The 6,532-nt window shown below is 46.7% G+C and overlaps 1 pseudogene; it reads right to left on the reverse strand.

The window, feature by feature from the left end:
- Positions 1 to 5,945: 5,945 nt before the first annotated feature.
- LOC126102210 (5S ribosomal RNA) lies at positions 5,946 to 6,063 on the reverse strand (annotated as a pseudogene).
- Positions 6,064 to 6,532: the final 469 nt, after the last annotated feature.

A 6,532-nucleotide genomic window follows, 5' to 3' on the forward strand; every position in this document is an offset into this window, starting at 1 on the left:
GCTCTCCCGAGGCCATCAGTAGTTCTAATGGAATGTTGTCTACTCCCGGGGCCTTGTTTTGACTCAGGTCTTTCAGTGCTCTGTCAAACTCTTCACGCAGTATTGTATCTCCCATTTCATCTTCATCTACATCCTCTTCCATTTCCATAATATTGTCCTCAAGTACATCGCCCTTGTATAAACCCTCTATATACTCCTTCCACCTTTCTGCTTTCCCTTCTTTGCTTAGAACTGGGTTGCCATCTGAGCTCTTGATATTCATACAAGTGGTTCTCTTCTCTCCAAAGGTCTCTTTAATTTTCCTGTAGGCAGTATCTATCTTACCCCTAGTGAGACAAGCCTCTACATCCTTACATTTGTCCTCTAGCCATCCCTGCTTAGCCATTTTGCACTTCCTGTCGATTTCATTTTTGAGACGTTTGTATTCCTTTTCGCCTGCTTCATTTACTGCATTTTTATATTTTCTCCTTTCATCAATTAAATTCAATATTTCTTCTGTTACCCAAGGATTTCTATTAGCCCGCGTCTTTTTACCTACTTGATCCTCTGCTGCCTTCACTACTTCATCCCTCAGAGTTACCCATTCTTCTTCTACTGTATTTCTTTCCCCCATTCCTGTCAATTGTTCCCTAATGCTCTCCCTGAAACTCTCTACAACCTCTGGTTCTTTCAGTTTATCCAGGTCCCATCTCCTTAAATTCCCACCTTTTTGCAGTTTCTTCAGTTTCAATCTCCAGTTCATAACCAAGAGATTGTGGTCAGAATCTACATCTGCCCCAGGAAATGTCTTACAATTTAAAACCTGGTTCCTAAATCTCTGTCTTACCATTATATAATCTATCTGAAACCTGTCAGTATCTCCAGGCTTCTTCCATGTATACAGCCTCCTTTCATGATTCTTGAACCAAGTGTTAGCTATGATTAAGATGTGCTCTGTGCAAAATTCTACAAGGCGGCTTCCTCTTTCATTCCTTCCCCCCAATCCATATTCACCTACTATGTTTCCTTCTCTCCCTTTTCCTACTGACGAATTCCAGTCACCCATGACTATTAAATTTTCGTCCCCCTTCACTACCTGAATAATTTCTTTTATCTCGTCATACATTTCATCTATTTCTTCATCATCTGCAGAGCTAGTTGGCATATAAACTTGTACTACTGTAGTAGGCATGGGCTTTGTGTCTATCTTGGCAACAATAATGCGTTCACTATGCTGTTTGTAGAAGCTTACCCGCACTCCTATTTTTTTATTCATTATTAAACCTACTCCTGCATTACCCCTATTTGGTTTTGTATTTATAACCCTGTAATCACCTGACCAAAAGTCTTGTTCCTCCTGCCACCGAACTTCACTAATTCCCACTATATCTAACTTTAACCTATCCATCTCCCTTTTTAAATTTTCTAACCTACCTGCCCGATTAAGGGATCTGACATTCCACGCTCCGATCCGTAGAACGCCAGTTTTCTTTCTCCTGATAACGACGTCCTCCTGAGTAGTCCCCGCCCGGAGATCCGAATGGGGGACTATTTTACCTCCGGAATATTTTACCCAAGAGGACGCCATCATCATTTAATCATACAGTAGAGCTGCATGTCCTCGGGAAAAATTACGGCTGTAGTTTCCCCTTGCTTTCAGCCGTTCGCAGTACCAGCACAGCAAGGCCGTTTTGGTTAATGTTACAAGGCCAGATCAGTCAATCATCCAGACTGTTGCCCCTGCAACTACTGAAAAGGCTGCTGCCCCTCTTCAGGAACCACATGTTTGTCTGGCCTCTCAACAGATACCCCTCCGTTGTGGTTGCACCTACGGTACGGCCATCTGTATCGCTGAGGCACGCAAGCCTCCCCACCAACGGCAAGGTCCATGGTTCATGGGGGGGCTTTCCCGTTAGCACGTCCAATGCGTTTCCTTATGCACAGGTCCAGTGATTAGTCTCCCCTTGTATTTCATAACAAATTCTTTAGGTTAAGTCTTATTTTCAGGTGTGTTGCTGGGAGCTGATCTTATGCAGTGTTCGCGCATTTTCTATTTTATTTTAAATGTTTGATTGTCGTAAACAGTGCACGGGCAATACTGTTAATTACATCGCATCCGCTATGAGCGACCTCACAACGTATGCATTTTTATGAGTTTTTGATCTGTGATCAAATTTATTTATTTTCCGACTCGACCAAACCTTCGATTAGTTGTACGGTTAGAGTCGGTGGCAACCCTAATCTTGTCAAGTAAACTTCACAAGCAATAAGCATTTACATTCCCAATAATAACGTAATAACCCGTAGTAACCGGTTAGTTACAACGGCCCAGAGCCTCGACACGAGCATTTCGGAAGCTGCACGATTTGTTGGGTGTTCGAGGAGTGTTGTGGTGAGCGTCTTCAACACGTGGCGAAACTAGGGTGAAACCGCATCCAGACGTCTTGGGGTTGGGCGGTTGCACCTCATTACAAATGACGGACGTCGTAGGCTGGGCAGACTGGTAAAAGAGGACAGGCGGTGAACTGTGGCGGAACTAACATCAGACTTTAATTGTGGGCAGAGTACAAACGTGTCTGAACACAGCACACCGAACACGGCTAACGATGGTTCTCCGCAGCCGACGACATCGATAACTACAACTACGAGGGCAGTTCAATAAGTAACGCAACACTTTTTTTTCTGAAACAGGGGTTGTTTTATTCAGCGTTGAAATACACCAGGTTATTCCCCAATCTTTTAGCTACACAACACTATTTTTTTAGGTAATCTCCATTCAATGCTACGGCCTTACGCCACCTTCAAATGAGGGCCTGTATGCCTGCACGGTACCATTCCACTGGTCGATGTCGGAGCCAACGTCGTACTGCATCAATAACTTCTTCATCATCCGCGTAGTGCCTCCCACGGATTGCGTCAAAAAACAGGGGTTGTTTTATTCAGCGTTGAAATACATCAGGTTATTCCCCAATCTTTTAGCTACACAACACTATTTTTCTACGTATTCTCCATTCAATGCTACGGCCTTACGCCACCTTGAAATGAGGGCCTGTATGCCTGCACGGTACCATTCCACTGGTCGATGTCGGAGCCAACGTCGTACTGCATCAATAACTTCTTCATCATCCGCGTAGTGCCTCCCACGGATTGCGTCCTTCATTGGCCCAAACATATGGAAATCCGACGGTGCGAGATCGGGGCTGTAGGGTGCATGAGGAAGAACAGTCCACTGAAGTTTTGTGAGCTCCTCTCGGGTGCGAAGACTTGTGTGAGGTCTTGCGTTGTCATGAAGAAGGAGAAGTTCGTTCAGATTTTTGTGCCTACGAACACGCTGAAGTCGTTTCTTCAATTTCTGAAGAGTAGCACAATACACTTCAGAGTTGATCGTTTGACCGTGGGGAAGGACATCGAACAGAATAACCCCTTCAGCGTCGCAGAAGACTGTAACCGTGACTTTACCGGCTGAGGGTATGGCTTCAAACTTTTTCGGTAGGGGAGTGGGTGTGGCGCCACTCCATTGATTGCCGTTTTGTTTCAGGTTCGAAGTGATGAACCCATGTTTCATCGCCTGTAACAATCTTTGACAAGAAATTGTCACCCTCAGCCACATGACGAGCAAGCAATTCCGCACAGATGGTTCTACTTTGCTCTTTATGGTGTTCGGTTAGACAACGAGGGACCCAGCGGGAACAAACCTTTTGAATATCCCAACTGGTGAACAATTGTGACAGCACTACCAACAGAGATGTCAAGTTGAGCACTGAGTTGTTTGATGGTGATCCGTCGATCATCTCGAACGAGTGTGTGTTCGCACGCTCCGCCATTGCAGGAGTCACAGCTGTGCACGGCCGGCCCGCACGCGGGAGATCAGACAGTCTTGCTTGACCTTGCGGCGATGATGACACACGCTTTGCCCAACGACCCACCGTGCTTTTGTCCACTGCCAGATCACCGTAGACATTCTGCAAGCGCCTATGAATATCTGAGATGCCCTGGTTTTCCGCCAAAAGAAACTCGATCACTGCCCGTTGTTTGCAACGCACATCCGTTACAGACGCCATTTTAACAGCTCCGTACAGCGCTGCCACCTGTCGGAAGTCAATGAAACTATACGAGACGAAGCGGGAATGTTTGAAAATATTCCACAAGAAATTTCCGGTTTTTTTTTCAACCGAAATTGGCCGAGAAAAAAAATGCGTTGCATTACTTATTGAACTGCCCTCGTAAAATGGACATATGACCATCTGCACTAGATGTTGCTGCAGTGGCAGAGCGTTGCACGGTCTGATGAATCCCGATGCCTTCTCCATCATGCCGATGGGAGGGCGCGAATCCGTTGTCTTCCAGGGGAACAGCTCCTTTACACCTGTACTGTGCGACACAGACAAGCTGGTAGCGCCTGCATTACACTCTGGGGAACATTCTTCACGTGGGCATCCATAGGTCAAGTGGAATTCGTGCAATGCACCATGACAGCCAAGGAATATCATACACTGGCTGCAGACCACGTGCGTCTCTTCATGACGATCGTGTATCGCGATGGCTGTGACGTTTTTCAACAAGATAATACTCCACGCCACAAGTCCAGTAGCGTGATTAAGTGGTTCGAGGTACACAGTGGCGAGTTCCAGTTGATGCGCTGGCCCCCTATCTCTCCAGATCTGAACCCGATCGAACACACGTTGGATGTGATTGAACGTGGCGTCACAGCTCATGGCCCCCTCCCCGGAATTTACGGGATTTAAGTGATTTGTGTGTGCAGATGTGTTGCCAACACTCACCAGAGACCTACCGAGGCCTCATTGCTTCCATGCTAGGACGGGTCGCCGCTGTTATTCGGGCCAAAGGTGGACATAATGGCTATTAGGTAGTGGGTTATAATGTTCTGGCTGCTCAGTGTACATGTACATGTACATTAAAATCAACATCTACATGACACTTAAGCTTCTGGCAGTGGCATCGTCGAAGCATCGTCTGGAATGAGATTTTCACTCTGCAGCAAAGTGTGTGCTGATATGAATCTTCCTGGCAGATTAAAACGGTGTACCGGACCGAGACTCGAACTCGGGACTTTTGCCTTTCATGGGCAAGTGCTCTACCAACTGAGCTACCCAAGCACGACTCACGCCTCGTCCTCGCAGTTGTACTTCTGTCAGTACCTCGTATCCTACCTTCCAGACTTTACAGAAACTCCTGCGAACCTGAGCACTTGCCAACGAAAGGCAAACGTCCCGACTTCAAGTCTCGGTCCGGCACACAGTTTTAATCCGCCAGGAAGTTTCCTGTTCACGCTATTTCTCTGCCGTTCCACTGTGTAACAGGGGTTTTTCCCTGTGAGATCTAATGTCTCTTATTTTATTAATATGGTCATTTTTTCATGTGTATGTCGGTGTCGACAGAATATTTTCGCACTGGGAGACGAACGTTGTAGAATGAAATTTCATGAAAAGATCTAGCGACGACGAGAAACGCCTTTGTTTTCACGATCGGCGTATCGTATCCGTGACACTCTCTCCCATATTTCGCGATGATACAAAATGAACTGCCCGTCTTTCGACGTTTTTCGCCGTCTTCCGTGAATACTATTTGGTGATGATGCCATACCACGCACCAGTACGTTAGCAGAGGATGGCCAAGACGGACAGACTGTCGAAGTACAGGAATGTGTATTCTGTAGTCCCTCTGTCTCCAAAGGCACAATCAGTCTTCCAACGCAGGTTTACACGGAGCAAACGCGTGCAGTTAAGACATGAACTGTGTCCTAGCACTCCGTCTGCAGGCCACAAGTGGCCCAACGGGACCATCCGACCACCGTATCATCCTCAGATGAGGATGCGGATAGGAGGGGCGTGTGGTCAGCACACCGCTCTCCCGGTCGTCATGATGGTTTTCTTTGACCGGAGCCGCTACTATTCTTTCGAGTAGCTCCTCAGTTGACATCACGAGGCTGAGTGCACCCTGAAAAATGGCAACAGCGCATGGTGGCCCTGATGGTCACCCATCCAAATGCCGGCCACGCCCGACAGCGCTTAACTTCGGTGATCTGACGGGAACCGGTGTATCAACTGCGGCAAGGCCGTTGCCGTGCCCTAGCACGTACTGTTACAGGGTGTTTCAAAAATGACCGGTATATTTGAAACGGCAGTAAAAACTAAACGAGCAGCGATAGAAATACACCGTTTGTTGCAATATGCTTGGGACAACAGTACATTTTCAGGCGGACAAACTTTCGAAATGACTGTAGTTACAATTTTCAACAACAGATGGCGCTGCAAGTGATGTGAAAGATATAGAAGACAACGCAGTCTGTGGGTGCGCCATTCTGTACGTCGTCTTTCTGCTGTAAGCGTGTGCTGTTCACAACGTGCAAGTGTGCTGTGGACAACATGGTTTATTCCTTAGAACAGAGGATTTTTCTGGTGTTGGAATTCCACTGCCTAGAACACAGTGTTGTTGCAACAAGACGAAGTTTCCAACGGAGGTTTAATGTAAGCAAAGGACCGAAAAGCGATACAATAAAGGATCTGTTTGAAAAATTTCAACGGACTGGGAA

The sequence above is a fragment of the Schistocerca cancellata genome, chromosome 9, assembly GCF_023864275.1.
Source record: "Schistocerca cancellata isolate TAMUIC-IGC-003103 chromosome 9, iqSchCanc2.1, whole genome shotgun sequence".
In the NCBI taxonomy this organism is placed as follows: domain Eukaryota; kingdom Metazoa; phylum Arthropoda; class Insecta; order Orthoptera; family Acrididae; genus Schistocerca; species Schistocerca cancellata.